Source organism: Ctenocephalides felis, unplaced genomic scaffold (genome assembly GCF_003426905.1).
Source record: "Ctenocephalides felis isolate EL2017-DRISC unplaced genomic scaffold, ASM342690v1 CF-g0.4_SCAFFOLD_03572, whole genome shotgun sequence".
Classification (NCBI taxonomy): Eukaryota; Metazoa; Arthropoda; class Insecta; order Siphonaptera; family Pulicidae; genus Ctenocephalides; species Ctenocephalides felis.
This window is the reverse complement of record NW_020539726.1, coordinates 14,639,913-14,653,542: the sequence shown is the minus strand read 5'-3', so window position 1 is coordinate 14,653,542 and position 13,630 is coordinate 14,639,913. Positions and strand designations below refer to the sequence as shown.

Below are 13,630 nucleotides of genomic sequence, written 5' to 3'. Positions count from 1 at the left end.
TTGCCGAGCTTGTAAAGGATATCTCTAGCTTACAAGATTACTAAATGCATCCAAATTTCTTGGCAAAATCAATAGATCTGTCTGGATTAAATATAATTTGTTTAATTAGCACTTGTAACTAAAAAACTTGTTTTTATTCGATGATATTGAAGCGATTTAATTCCAAAGTAAGTTGAGAAACTCTATATTTAACAAAACTTTTTCAGATCAACATTAACAGGATCAACAGCGTTCATAGTTTATATTCACGCTTCGTATTAGACTACGAAGTTCTAGCTATAAAAAATATGACTTTTTCATTTCATTTTCATGCTTTTACGCATTTTACTAGCAGCGCAATTTTAGTTGTCTCTCTAGGCCAACTCATCGACCATGAACTCCGACAGAGCCACCACTATTTCTAATAATAATATATGTCTTCTACACAAATTGCTTTACTGACTTTGACGTTACTTCATTCCAGTACCATATATAATCAAACGTAGTAAATTTGTCTCCCGTTATAGCTGAATTGAGCGAAACTAAAACTGAATTCATCCTGCAGAATTACAATATTCTTCCTACTCGTAATAATATTACTGGTTATGCAAGTGTGAGTGGAAATTTATTACTTCGATTTTGTTCTATTTCCTTATTTGCTATAGTTTCACCGATTGAAATCAATTTCTATTAGCTTTTTGAGGTCACATTAATGATAAATTGCGTGTTATTCCTAGGTATTTTGTGAAACATTGTAGACTAGGTGAAGTGGAATTTTGCCTTCATACAAGTTGCATGAACTTCTCGATACGTGTAAAATAATCAATCATAAGTGAGTTTATCTGTCTAGATAAAATCTATCTATTTAGATAAAAATTTTAACTGTTCGCTATTCAACTAATCAATGTGATTTCTAATTGATATCTTTCAATAAAGCCTGAAATTGTGTTAATTATAATGTCATAAAAGCTAGGCCTAATATTCCAATCTTCATTAAATATTTATAATTCAACTGAATTCATATGATTTTTTCCTTTAGACATGAACTCTAAAGCCATGTTGAATTTACTTTAAAACGCCAAACAATTTTTAAAGCATTGAATCAAGAAGAGATGGCTCGGCCAATCTTTGACACAAACTAGTCAGCACTATATTCAAATGATATCATTGGAACGTTTTAAAAATGCAACTAATGGTGCATGGCATCTTGCCTTAAGGCAAATTGCTGGAACTTCCCGTACCGAAAATTAGATTATTAAAAAAAAACTTTGCAAAACTGTGAAAAAATTAGATTTTTGAGAATTTTTGAAATTTTAGAAAAAAAAAGACTTTGAACGCGGCGTGAGCGCCGCGTAGTCGTCTAACGCATAAACATTGGTACGGAACCCATATAAATATACATATGTCTAATGTTTATTTTTGACCGCCAAATGGCATTATTTTTCACTTTTTTATTGGATATCCGCAGACTCTGAACCTGCCTTTACATAAATTTTATCAGTTGTATATAGATCTCTCTGTAAACTAAGTGGTGGCAATATGATTTAGATCAGATGCCATTATAATAAATAAATAAAAAAAAATCGGACGCTCCGTTATCTCAAAAACTGAAATACCATTTTTGACACTTTTTGCCTCGTATCTTCGAAACGCCTAGACCTGGATTTGCCAAAAACTCATCAGCTCGTCACGCAAAACTAATCAGTTCGAGTTATATCGAATGGCTTCTAATTTTTTGAAATGGGTTCAACCGACAAAAGATCAATAATCGCCTCAATATACACATACCACATACTTTTTTCTATTATGGTATTAAACGATTCAGAATGACTTGAAACGACCAGTAAACATAAAATTACAAAGACAGATTTTCTGGCAAAAAGCGAAAACTTAATAAAAATCAAATGCATTAATAAGTTATGACAGTCTGTTCGTGAGTATCATAAATTTTAGCAATAACTGACCCTATTCATTGATTATTGTTTGCTCAATTCTTTTCACAAGTAGTAAGATCATATTATCTTAGATCAAATTGTAGTCATTTTTAAAATTTTCTCTTCTGATTTTTTGTCAGTTATAACAATCACATTATATTCTGCAAGTCATATTACTGTCAATCACCATGTGTCTTGTACTTGAGTACATCATATCCGACAATAATGCAAATAACATGATAACATGCATTGTCAATATAATTTGTTTTATTTGCACAGCTTTTATTGTTCGCATATGAAGTACCGTTAAGTAAATTTTAAAATGTTATATAATGTTGTCAATGTAATTATGACAGATGTCGTTCAGTATTCCAAGTACTTGATTACTTAATTACTTTGTATTCGATGTATGAATAATTATTATCTAGTATTTATTTTATATAATTACTTGGAAGTATACCCAGAAAAAACAGTGCATATAGTTCAAATATTTAATACTATTCTGAATGTTGACTTTATTGATGCATGATTAGGTTGACCTAATTATTAACGAAAAATGCTTTTGAAATTTTTTGCATACTGTTTCTATATTATTTAATTTTCTTAGAATCAATTAACATTTTTCAAACAATCTGCCAAAGCTTTCCAAAAAATCAATTTTTCATATGTTTTTAAATGAATTTTTACTGGAAGCTTTGTTCTCTCTAAAATCTTGATATTTTTTGTAAATTAATCTCGGATTTTTTTATTGAATTGCTTTTTTGCATTATTAGGTTGACCTATATTAACGAAAAATGCTTTTGAAAGTTTTTGCTTACTTTTTCTATATTATTTATATTTCTTGAAATCCATTAACATTGATAAAGCAATCTTCCAAAGCTTTTCAAGCTTTACATTTTTCATTTGTTTTCAAATGAATTTTTACTGGAAGCTTTGTCGTATCTAAAATTTTGATATATTTTGTAAATTATTCTGAGCTATTTTGAACTACTGTTCAAAATGGTCTTTGCAGAAATAAAACAAAATAAAAGCTTATAAAATAAAAGAATGTTCCTGGCCAAATGACCCGGCGTGGTCGATAACATTACTATTCAAAATAAACAACAACAAAAATTTTAACACTTTTTTAACATCAATTATATTAGTACAAGAAGTTCAAATCATCACATTTTCAAAAACAATCAAATTATATATGCTTTCCCAATTCAAAGTTTAAAACGAATATTTGACCCGCGTTTAGTATGATTAGTGTTAAATTACAGTTGTTTGATAGCCAATTCAACTCTTTGCTGGAAAATTGATAATTTGCCAAATTTGCGAAGATCAATTCAGGATTTGAAATAAATAATCAATAATCTGCCGCGTTTTAGAAAAAAATGATTTATTATCAATGAAAATGTTTTGCATTATTTACTACTTCAGTAAACAATTCAGCGGAACTTATGCATTCAATTTATTCTTATGACTTCGCATCCATTTATTTCTGTTGTACTATAACAAATAGATTTCCAATCAATTGACTCGAACGAATGTTTATGTAGCTTGGCAATATAGAGCTTTCTGTGGGCATTACAAGAAATCTTCTATTCTTTCTGTTGTGGTTTTGTTGTATATAATAGACAACAAAAAATAGAGAGAAGAAATCTTTGCACAGAAAAGCCCGGCAATCAAAATAGAATCTTCTAGTTTAACCTTCTAAAACATGGAATATGAAGTAATTGGTTTATGATTTAATTCAAACGGCTATTAAGTTTGAAGAGCGATTATAAAGATGTCATCATTACTATTAACAATACCACACGAATACAGAGGTATTATGAACGCATTAATCAACTGAAAATACATACCTTTGCAAATAGCATTCATCCATTCTCATTTGCAAAATATATAGAGAGACACTTTATCTCAACTTTGAATTCTGATGATTAACGTATATTCCATTCAAGTTGACCATTGCTGTTGATGTTGATATAAATCATTCATGTCGTTTAGAATTCTAGATAAAAGTTATGCGTGACGGCAGATGAGCAAATCATTACGCAGTTCCTTCAACTTTACGTTGTCCTCTGGTATGCAAAGGGCCGCATTTTTCTTGAACGGCATTTGCATACTTTTTTATCTCAAGTATCTTTTGAATTTTAGTACCATTGAATATTTTATTGATCATTTTGTTTAAATATTTTACATACTTTTTCATTTGTTTGTAACTTTCTATTACAATTTATATTCATCTTCATTACCTTTTCATCGTTGTTTTAAAACATTAAGAATTATTTCGATGATAATATGGAGGCGTCCATTAATCACGTGATTGATTTTTTAAGGACTTTTGGACGCCCTGTCTCCTTGGTGGTACGTGGTGATATTCAAAATTTTCCCTCATCACGTGTATTTTTAGTTACAAGAAAAAAATGTATAATTTTTGATTTTTTTGCAAATACTTGGATTTTTTTAAAATAATTAGGTAAAAAATAAATACACGTAATATCTTACTATACCCCTTCCTCCTCCACGTGCTATTTCGTGATTTTTTGTCAAACCCCCTCTCCGCCTAGAAAAACCCTACGTGATTAATGGACGGCTCCTAAGATTATCATGTTTTTGATAATTTATTTTAAATTATTATTTATTTTTATTTTATTTCTTTATTTTTAATTAATTTATTTTATTTTTATTTATTCCTTTATTTTTAATTTAAAATAACTTGCTAGGTCTTTATATATAGAACTCTATATTGCTATCAATTACTTTAGTTTCAAAACCTATTTGTTCTTCTTGTCACAGTTTTTTGTCAGGTGTCTCATATTATTTTTTTAAAACTAATAGAAAACGTGTTCGAAACATGACTGCCAAGTTTAAATCAATTATTATTTTAAATTTAAGTGAATTAATGTGAATTATACAATGCCTTTATTTTTGGAAGAGCATTCTGAACTAATTTTGGTCTTCAAAAAGCCTTTGTAATGTGATCCCTTTAACTTTAGCATTATTGGAAGGTAACCTAGTGGTTCTCCATATTCTTTATGGTGAAATTTTTATGATATAGTAGAGCGGGGCTTAAAGATCAACGGGTAAAAAGGACCACCAAGAATATTTCAAAATCCAGTAAAGCTAAGAATTTTTTAGCAACATTATTAGAGAGTAGATGTATAATCAACCGTCACCTTGATTCTTACGACTTTGCATCGGGAGAAAAACGGCAATGTTGGAATATCCAAGACCTAAGTATTTTCTTTAGTTGTTAACTTTTTGGTTGTGCGCACTGTTGTTTAGTTTACGAGAACTTAATATAATTTTTAAGAATACGTTATTTAATTCTTTGAATCTTTCAATTATTGTTAATTTTAAGTTAGATTCACTAGTTTTTTTTAACATTAGCTTTATGAAAGCTTAAATCTGTGTTGGGTAAAAAGGAGCAACTGAACCTTTACCCTGGCAAAGGTGTAAAATTAAAAAATCAGGTCAAAACAGGATCAAGGAAAAATCAGGAAAAACCGGATCAAGGTTATTTACAGTGTTATCTCTATGAAAAATGCACCCATGAAATTTAAAGTCCTCATTGGTTGAATGATATAGCTATTATTTTGTAAAATTTCTTTAAAATTAATATAAGACTTTGGACATGTTTGCCCCTTGGCCTTCCTAATTTACCCCGCCTATGGGGCCAGAAAACGACCAGGTTATTTTTTTTTTAAACAGCAAAAAAATACATTTCTTCAATGGTGGAGCCACGGAAAGCCATGTGCAATAACGTAAATAATATCTATGAAAGTAAATATAACGCTCTAACACAATGTTACCCAACGTAGTAATTTGATAGGTAACATCGACATTTCCTAAGGAATAAAACAATTGAGATTCTTGTATAGTATTAAAGAAATATATAAAAGTTAGAGAGATGTGGCCTAAAAAGTTAGCAAAACACTGTTCTGATATGTAACATGGTAACATGTAACATTTAGTGTTAGAATGGGTTTTATAGAAAAAGATCGTTCAATTTAATATTGATTTTTACAGTACAGTACATAGGTAGTTCTATTTTATATTTTTATTTCTATTATCTTTCATCTTGTAATAGTTTCAGTTCTGCAAAAGTAAATAATTCTATATTTCCTTACCTATTGCAAACAATTACTCACGTTCATTTCATCAGTGGGTGTGCAAACCTATTGACATGTTTTAAATATTAAATTTGTTTGTCTTCGCGACATTTCAAGAGAGTTCATTGTATTAGAAAATATCTTTGAACAAACTGGATAACACCAAGTCGGCAGAATAATTTACAATTCTGGTTGTTCAGAAAAAAATTGAGTGGTAATGTATATAGATAAATATTTGACAAAGCGAAACTCGACGATCGGGTAATGAACTTTATGGAGGAGAAGATTAAGAATAGTTTATTATTGCATTTTAATAAAAGAAATGTAACGTAAAAGCTTAGAAATTGTGTTTATATATTTTTTTATTTTCATGGACGTACAAGTTTTGTCATGGTCATGAAATTTCTTTGCGGTTATAACTAGTGCTCTAATATTTTCTAATTTGTATATATTTTTATATTTATGTACTTTTTCAAATGTTATATAAAACTGATATTTATTTAAAACCAGTGTTAAAATATTTCTAATTTTTATATTTTTTATATCAATGTAGTTTTTTCAAATAATTAGTTCTTAATAAAGTCTAGTGAAGCCGCCTAGAATTCATAATATAGTTTGCATATTTCATTAACTTTTCATATAATTCAGAGTCTGAGATTTATATTTAAATGGGACGACTTTCATAAATTTTCTATGAAATAGAAACTAAAATTATATAAAAGAAAAACAAAATTAGATAGAAAATTAGATTAAGTTAAAAAATATATTATTCAGTTCACTAATTCTGATTTGGCACATTCACTGATATTACTATTTAAATTCATTTTTAATTGTTTTGACTTTGTCTTAAATATAATATAGCAAGAACTATTATTAATGATTGTAAGAACAAATTATAAGATAAGGGGCTTTTTTATTAAAGGTAAAAATCAGTTTTGTTGATGAGCCAATTTACAATAGAATAGTGCGGGGCATGAAAGTCCAATAAGTGAACAGAATCTCACAACACAACACTAACCAATCAAATAACTCGAAACGAAATCGAGCTATGTTCTGCAAAATTCTCAGTTAATTTTTAATTACTAAAATATGTTTTTTCCTTTTTTTTTTAAATTTGTCATCAACTCTTTTCTATCCCATAGGCGGGAGTGAAATAGGACAGCCAGGAAAAGCAAACATATCCAATGTCTCATTTGTATTTCAGAAGGATTTTATGAAATATTAGCTGCATTATTCAACCAATGCAAAATATAAATTTTATGGGTACATTTTTTACAAAAATAACATTGCATATAACCTTGATCTGGTTTTTTGTCAAACATATTCATCAGCAGAATTGGAATAACTATTTATTTTATTTATTTCTTATAAAATTGCTTTTTCTGAAACTTAATTTACTTTTTAATTTATGTTTTCATTTTCTATTGTTTACATCTTTGCTAAGGTAAAAGTTCAAATGGTCCATTTTACCCCACACACATGTAAGCTTTTATAAAGACTATATGAAAACACTGTTGAATATAACTTAAAAATAACAATTCATCTTACAGAATAATTAAATAACGTTTGCTTAATAATTATATTAGGGTCTTGTAAACTAAACAACCAGTGCTCACAACCAAAACTAGACGAAAATGAAAAAAAAATTGTTATGAAATTTCAAGTATTGCCGTTTATCTTCTGATAATGATGTCGTAAGAATCTAGCTAGCTGGTTATACATCTTTTGCTCTATAGTTCCATATATTGTTAAAAAATTCTAACTTTACTTGTTTTCGAGATATCGGTAGTGGATCTTTTTACCCGTAGACCTTTAAGCCCTGCTTTATCCTATATTATACAAAGGCTTTTCAACCATTCTAATTACTGTAAGTGATTATTAAATTATATAGTAATTTTACATTTTGATCGACCACTTCTATACATTACAACCAATCTTGTAAGTACAGCGGGAAACATGTAGTTAGTTAAATCTAAATAATTATGTTAAATAAAATAAAATCTCGCAGCTCGCAAAAGGGGCGTATGATTATTATTAATTACGCATTTGTTACACGTATGGGACGGCGCCATCACGGTCCGGTATTTTATCTGTGCAAAAAACTAACATTGAATTATTAGATGACCTGGAGGCTCAAGACGTGTTTTAAAGATACATATCGCACTTTAGCAGTGATGGCACAAGAATCGAAAATTAATATAATGGATAATTTGAGAAATGTTCATATCTAATAATGTTAACGAGATTAAGAGAAGTATCTGTAAATCTTCTAAACTTTTTGGCAGCCTATTTGTATCTATAATACAAAATCAATTAAACTTCGAACATATAATTTCCAACTTGACTCAGAGAAATTTATTAAATTAAAATATATTAATTTATTAACTTTCCGTAAGGTAGTTATAGTAAGGGCCGAAATCTAAAATGAAAATTTTTGCACATCTTCACGTTTTGGAGGTTTCTGAACATTTTGGCATACCTCAGAAAAATGAATGTGTGTGAAAAATCTAGATTTTGATAGAACAGGACATTCGATTTGAATGATCTAAAATACATTCAGTTCGTAATGATGGGGAAAAGTGGTGATTAGTTTTTGGCAAATGCAGGTCTAGCCGTTTTGGAGATACCGAGCTTATTGAGCAAAGATGGCAGTTTTTGAGAGAACTAAGCATCCGATTTGAATGATTCTGCTTGTTTTGACAAATAATTGCTTTTGGAAAAAAATGTACATTTTTTTTTTTGTATATCGGAAATAATTCAAATTTTAATTTTAATTTTAGCTATAGTTCTAAAGCTCACTTATATTCTTTAAATAAATAATTTTAACTTTGTAATTCAGTTTATATAATTCTTATAAATATTAGACAATGATATAGTATTTATAATAATCTATTTCAAAACATTTAATATTCTTCGAACATTTCGTTACGGTACGGGAAGTTCCAGCAATTTGCCTTAAGGTACGATGCCATACACCACTAGTATTTAAACTTATATAACGTGCTTTATTAAAACGATTTTATGAACGATTTATTTAAATACTAGTCAATTTCTTCAAACATGTGAATTATTTAGCGAATAAAAGATTTTCAAACAAATTCTAGACTATCTTATGTAATTTAAAACCAAGAATTGTTATAGCAGGTAAATTAAAATTTAATCTAGCAATTATATATATAAATATTGTAATATATTTTATAAAATTTAGCATTTATAATTAAAAATACATGTGAGAAATAATTTGGAAATGCAACTGTATGTTTCAAACTCATCTCAAAATATCCATCGGCCGAATATTATAATAGTAAATATGAATCACGTATCAATAGTATTTTATTAGAATTCATATCAATTGATAAATGATCTAGGATTGTTCTTGGCTGATGCTTTCACTTAGAATATTTTAATTAGCACAAAACTACTAATAGCTAAAATACTATCAATATTTTAACTAGTAGTCGTTAATGTTTCGTACGTACTGATTTTCCATGGAGTAATAGTAAAAAATTTCTACAGCTTATCTTTTTAAATTTATCAGGTTTATCGAATGGATTGATTCATTGCTGCCTGGGCCTCTGATTAAATCACTTGCTGATGTTTTGAGACTGCTGTAAATTTTTTTATATATATACAAACTGCCTAGAAAGGCAATCAGTACTTTTGGTGGCGAATACAACTCAGCTGTAGACATTTTAAATTTGAATTTGGTGGGATAAAGAGAAAGAATAGATTTCAGTATTTTAATCTGAATTATTATTTATAAACTTGGGCTTGTTCTTTTGCTTCGTTTAGTAATGTTTGTGAATAGCAGGTCTTTAGCCAGTTGATTTTGGCTTGTTTTCCAGTCTTGTCTTGTAGTTGGATGCAAACTTTCTGATCCGCTTTATAACAATATATATATATTGGTATATTATTAGTGAATAACCAATTTGAAACAATTTTTATTAAAATTATATTACCCAATAGATAATATTCAATGCCGTTTCTCACAAGTTTCCATAATCTTGTCTATCGCAAATTTCTTCAAGTGGTTGTAGTAATCACTAAACTATTCGAAAATGTTTCATGTTCAAGGTTCTCGAACATCTCACGATCAGTCTTTTTATAGAACAACAGCACGTATAGTAGATCTAGTAGAACAATCGTATGAACGATTTATTAGTTATCATTGTGCCCGTATGCTGCAGATCGTCTTGGTGCTCTGCTGTCAGACCGGAATGCACGACTCTTGTTCCGCTGTCTAACAATGCTTGTTATCAATTTCTATCTGAAGATGCTCCGGTACAATAATCGCGAACAACGTGATTAATATGAGAAGCTCGAAGATTTCAATCGATGCGAAAGTTTGTTGCGAATATAGGAAATTTTCGGTGAGAACTTGACTGTAACGCTAAGGATCGCGAATGCATAGTACAGCATTGCACTTGAAGGAGTGCTCCTAAAAGTATAATCACCTGTTTATGATACAGAACTTAATGCAATGTCCGAAAAAAATTATTCCAAATTGAATAATAAATATACTCACATAATTTTTAGCTTTTGGGGTCGAAACCTACCACCGTATAATTAACATACTTGAATGAAATTGAATTGTAATACTGAACAGATTTGAAGATGAAAGAATCGAGGTGGCTTATTACAGTAAGCCCCAATTGGTGTTGGTTGAACAAAGTTGTCATATACTGTGTCCAGTAAAGAAAGGGCAAAAAATCGTTCTGAATTTTGATATCTATATCTAAGGGTTCGATGTTTTATGATTAATTACTTTCCAGGAGTTTGAAGGTTTTTTGGCACTGGTTTCTATTTGAGATCAACATAATGGCAGTAAATTATTATTTGAAGTAACTATTTTCTTGATTAAGACAGGAGTAAAAAATTTGAAGGTTTTTTGGCACTGGTTTCTATTTGGGAGCAACATATTGGCAGTAAATTATTATTTGAAGTAACTATTTTTTTTATTAAGACAGGAGTCAAAAAATTGAAGGTTTTTTGGCACTGGTCTCTATTTCTATTCAAATTATCATTCGAAGTAACTTTTTTTGATTTAGACAGGATCTGTTGAATGTGGACAAGCAAAATTTTTTCGGTTGTAAATAAATAGGTTGGGCCGATTTTCTGCACGAGATTTCGTGCTAAATTTACTCTAATGAACTATTATTGATCTTGCGCAATTTTCGAGTTTTAGTTCGTTTCTTTTTCGAGTGAGAAATTGAATATATTTGTGAATCAATTTTATTATTTCTTGATCGAAATAAGAAACACTATCAGATATCATTAACACGCACCAGAATGGCAATTAGTATAGGATAGGATATAAAATAAAAATATTTTAAATATTAATTTTATCATATAAAAAATTATTGCGCCGGTCTCAGTTGTTATTGTTTACATAATTTTAAGCCTTGTATTTGTACAATATTTCAAATGAATTCACAGAGAACTAAATAAGAGACTATGTTCGTTCAAATCGAATTCTCATAAGATTTCTATAATATAAGTCACCTTGTGATCAAAATTTGTTATGAATTACAATATTTTTATGTAATATATACATTTTAGCTGGTTCCTCAAATCTTAGTTGGAGGAACTGGTATTATTTAACAAAATAGATTTTTTTTCAAAATCGAAGATAAATTTTATAGATTTAATCTTAATAAGTACATTAATATTTTTTAATTATTTCATTACTATATTTTGCGTTTTTGGTACAAGCATTTTATGGATATTATATAATTTTAGTTATTTTGCAAAAGCTCTTGTTCTTTCTTCTGGTAAATTTATATTATTAAAATGCTCAATTTTATTTATGTTAGATTGATTAAAAAATACATTGTTATTTCAATGTGAGGCTCAAATAAATATATACGGAATAAAAATACTAGTAGATCTTTTTGTAGAGTCAACGTATCTAATGCTAATGAAGTAATATAATAATAAATAATAGATAAATTGTATATTCAAACACTATTAACCGATTACAATGGTCGATTAAACTTCGGAGATTTCTGATAAAGCTATAACTCACATCCGGACATTAGAACTACAGCCATTTAGATTTTGTATTCGTGAGAATAAATTATAAATAAAATCTTGATGTAATACTATCGCAAAAGATTTGTCAGGAATCGTGCTTTGACTTCAAGAGTCAACATTTAGAAGATCATAAATCATAATGATGAGTTTGATTTTATGAAACTCGTTAACGTCTCTCTCGGTACAATAAAAACTCAAACGGAGCTGTCAGATTCTGTCAAATGTGAAACGCTTATTGATATTAGCACTTTGTTGGAAATTATGGCTTTCACCTTAGCTGATGCAGCTAATATTTATCGGGGAAGATTTTTAAAACTCAACAGCGGCATAACCTCGAATGAGCCTTGATATTCAAATTTTATGAAAAATATAGTATTGCATGAATACTGCTAATATTTAATCATTTTTGTTATTTTTATTTAATTCAAAATATTGAGATAAAATATAAATGAAGTTATACATAAATTATATAGAAACATTATTGCAAAATTATTATTAATACTTTTATTTAGTTTTTTCAAATTATAGTGCATTTACTATTTTGTTGATATTTTGCTATTGTGTTTGTTACAAGTGATGTTACTAACTTTAGGTAGCTGTTACACATAAAATTTCGTACACTAATTATTAATGTTTAATTATACATTAATTATTAAGAATATTTACCCTTCATTTGCTAAACATAGGTATTTTATATTTGTATATTATTATTATAGAAATGCTTTTAAATTAGCAATTAGTGTGATCATAATGCGTTGGCGTTTTAATGCGATATTTTTCCACAGCCTGCATAATTGCATGCTGTTCAGATTCAAAGAAATTAATTAGATGAAGTAAGTTGATATTATTTGTAGCACATATTTTCCTTCATTCTAAAGATTTACTGAAACATATCTGCACAAAAATTGCAATATTTTTCGGCTGCATATAAACTAAAATTGAAATTAAATAATTAGTCATTTTTTACTTAGAACATATCCGAAATTAACATATTTATAGGCGTAATTAGAAATAAATATTAAAAATATAAGATAAGGCCTTTGATTTGATTCATTCGAATTGAGCTCGATTAGGTTCTGTTTATATATGTTCACATCTCTTGTAAATCTACATATGTGTTTTGTGTCGTCGCAATATAATATATCAATGATAAAATTAAATAATTTTTATAATATTCTTATGAAAATATGTAAAACAACTGTTATAATTCATTGATCAATTTTTATGGAGTATCGATTATTATTACTGCTCGAATTACTCCAAAAATTGCCTTAAAGCACAATTCCACGCATCATTATTTTAATATTAACAACCCATATTAAATTTTATTTGAAAGCTGCCTCACCCTGTCTCCGACTTGTCTCATACTTGACTTGAAATCAGTTTTGTTTTTCATTTATAAGTTGAAGCTTCAAGAGGTCTTTATTACTTACAGTGATTCTATGTTTTATTACAATTTTAATGCATATTTCTAATAATAAGTTATCTATAATGCGCATTTTTATGTTGTTTTTAAATATTGCATTATTAGCAATTAAACAGCGATTTTTGGACAATTGCGTTGCTGAAAAAAAACCAATAGCA

General features: G+C 28.5%; 1 protein-coding gene across 1 annotated transcript in view; it reads left to right on the top strand.

Moving 5' to 3' along the window:
* LOC113388013 overlaps positions 1-13,630 on the top strand; it is a 274,449-nt gene that overhangs the window by 143,702 nt on the left and 117,117 nt on the right. The window lies entirely within an intron of this gene.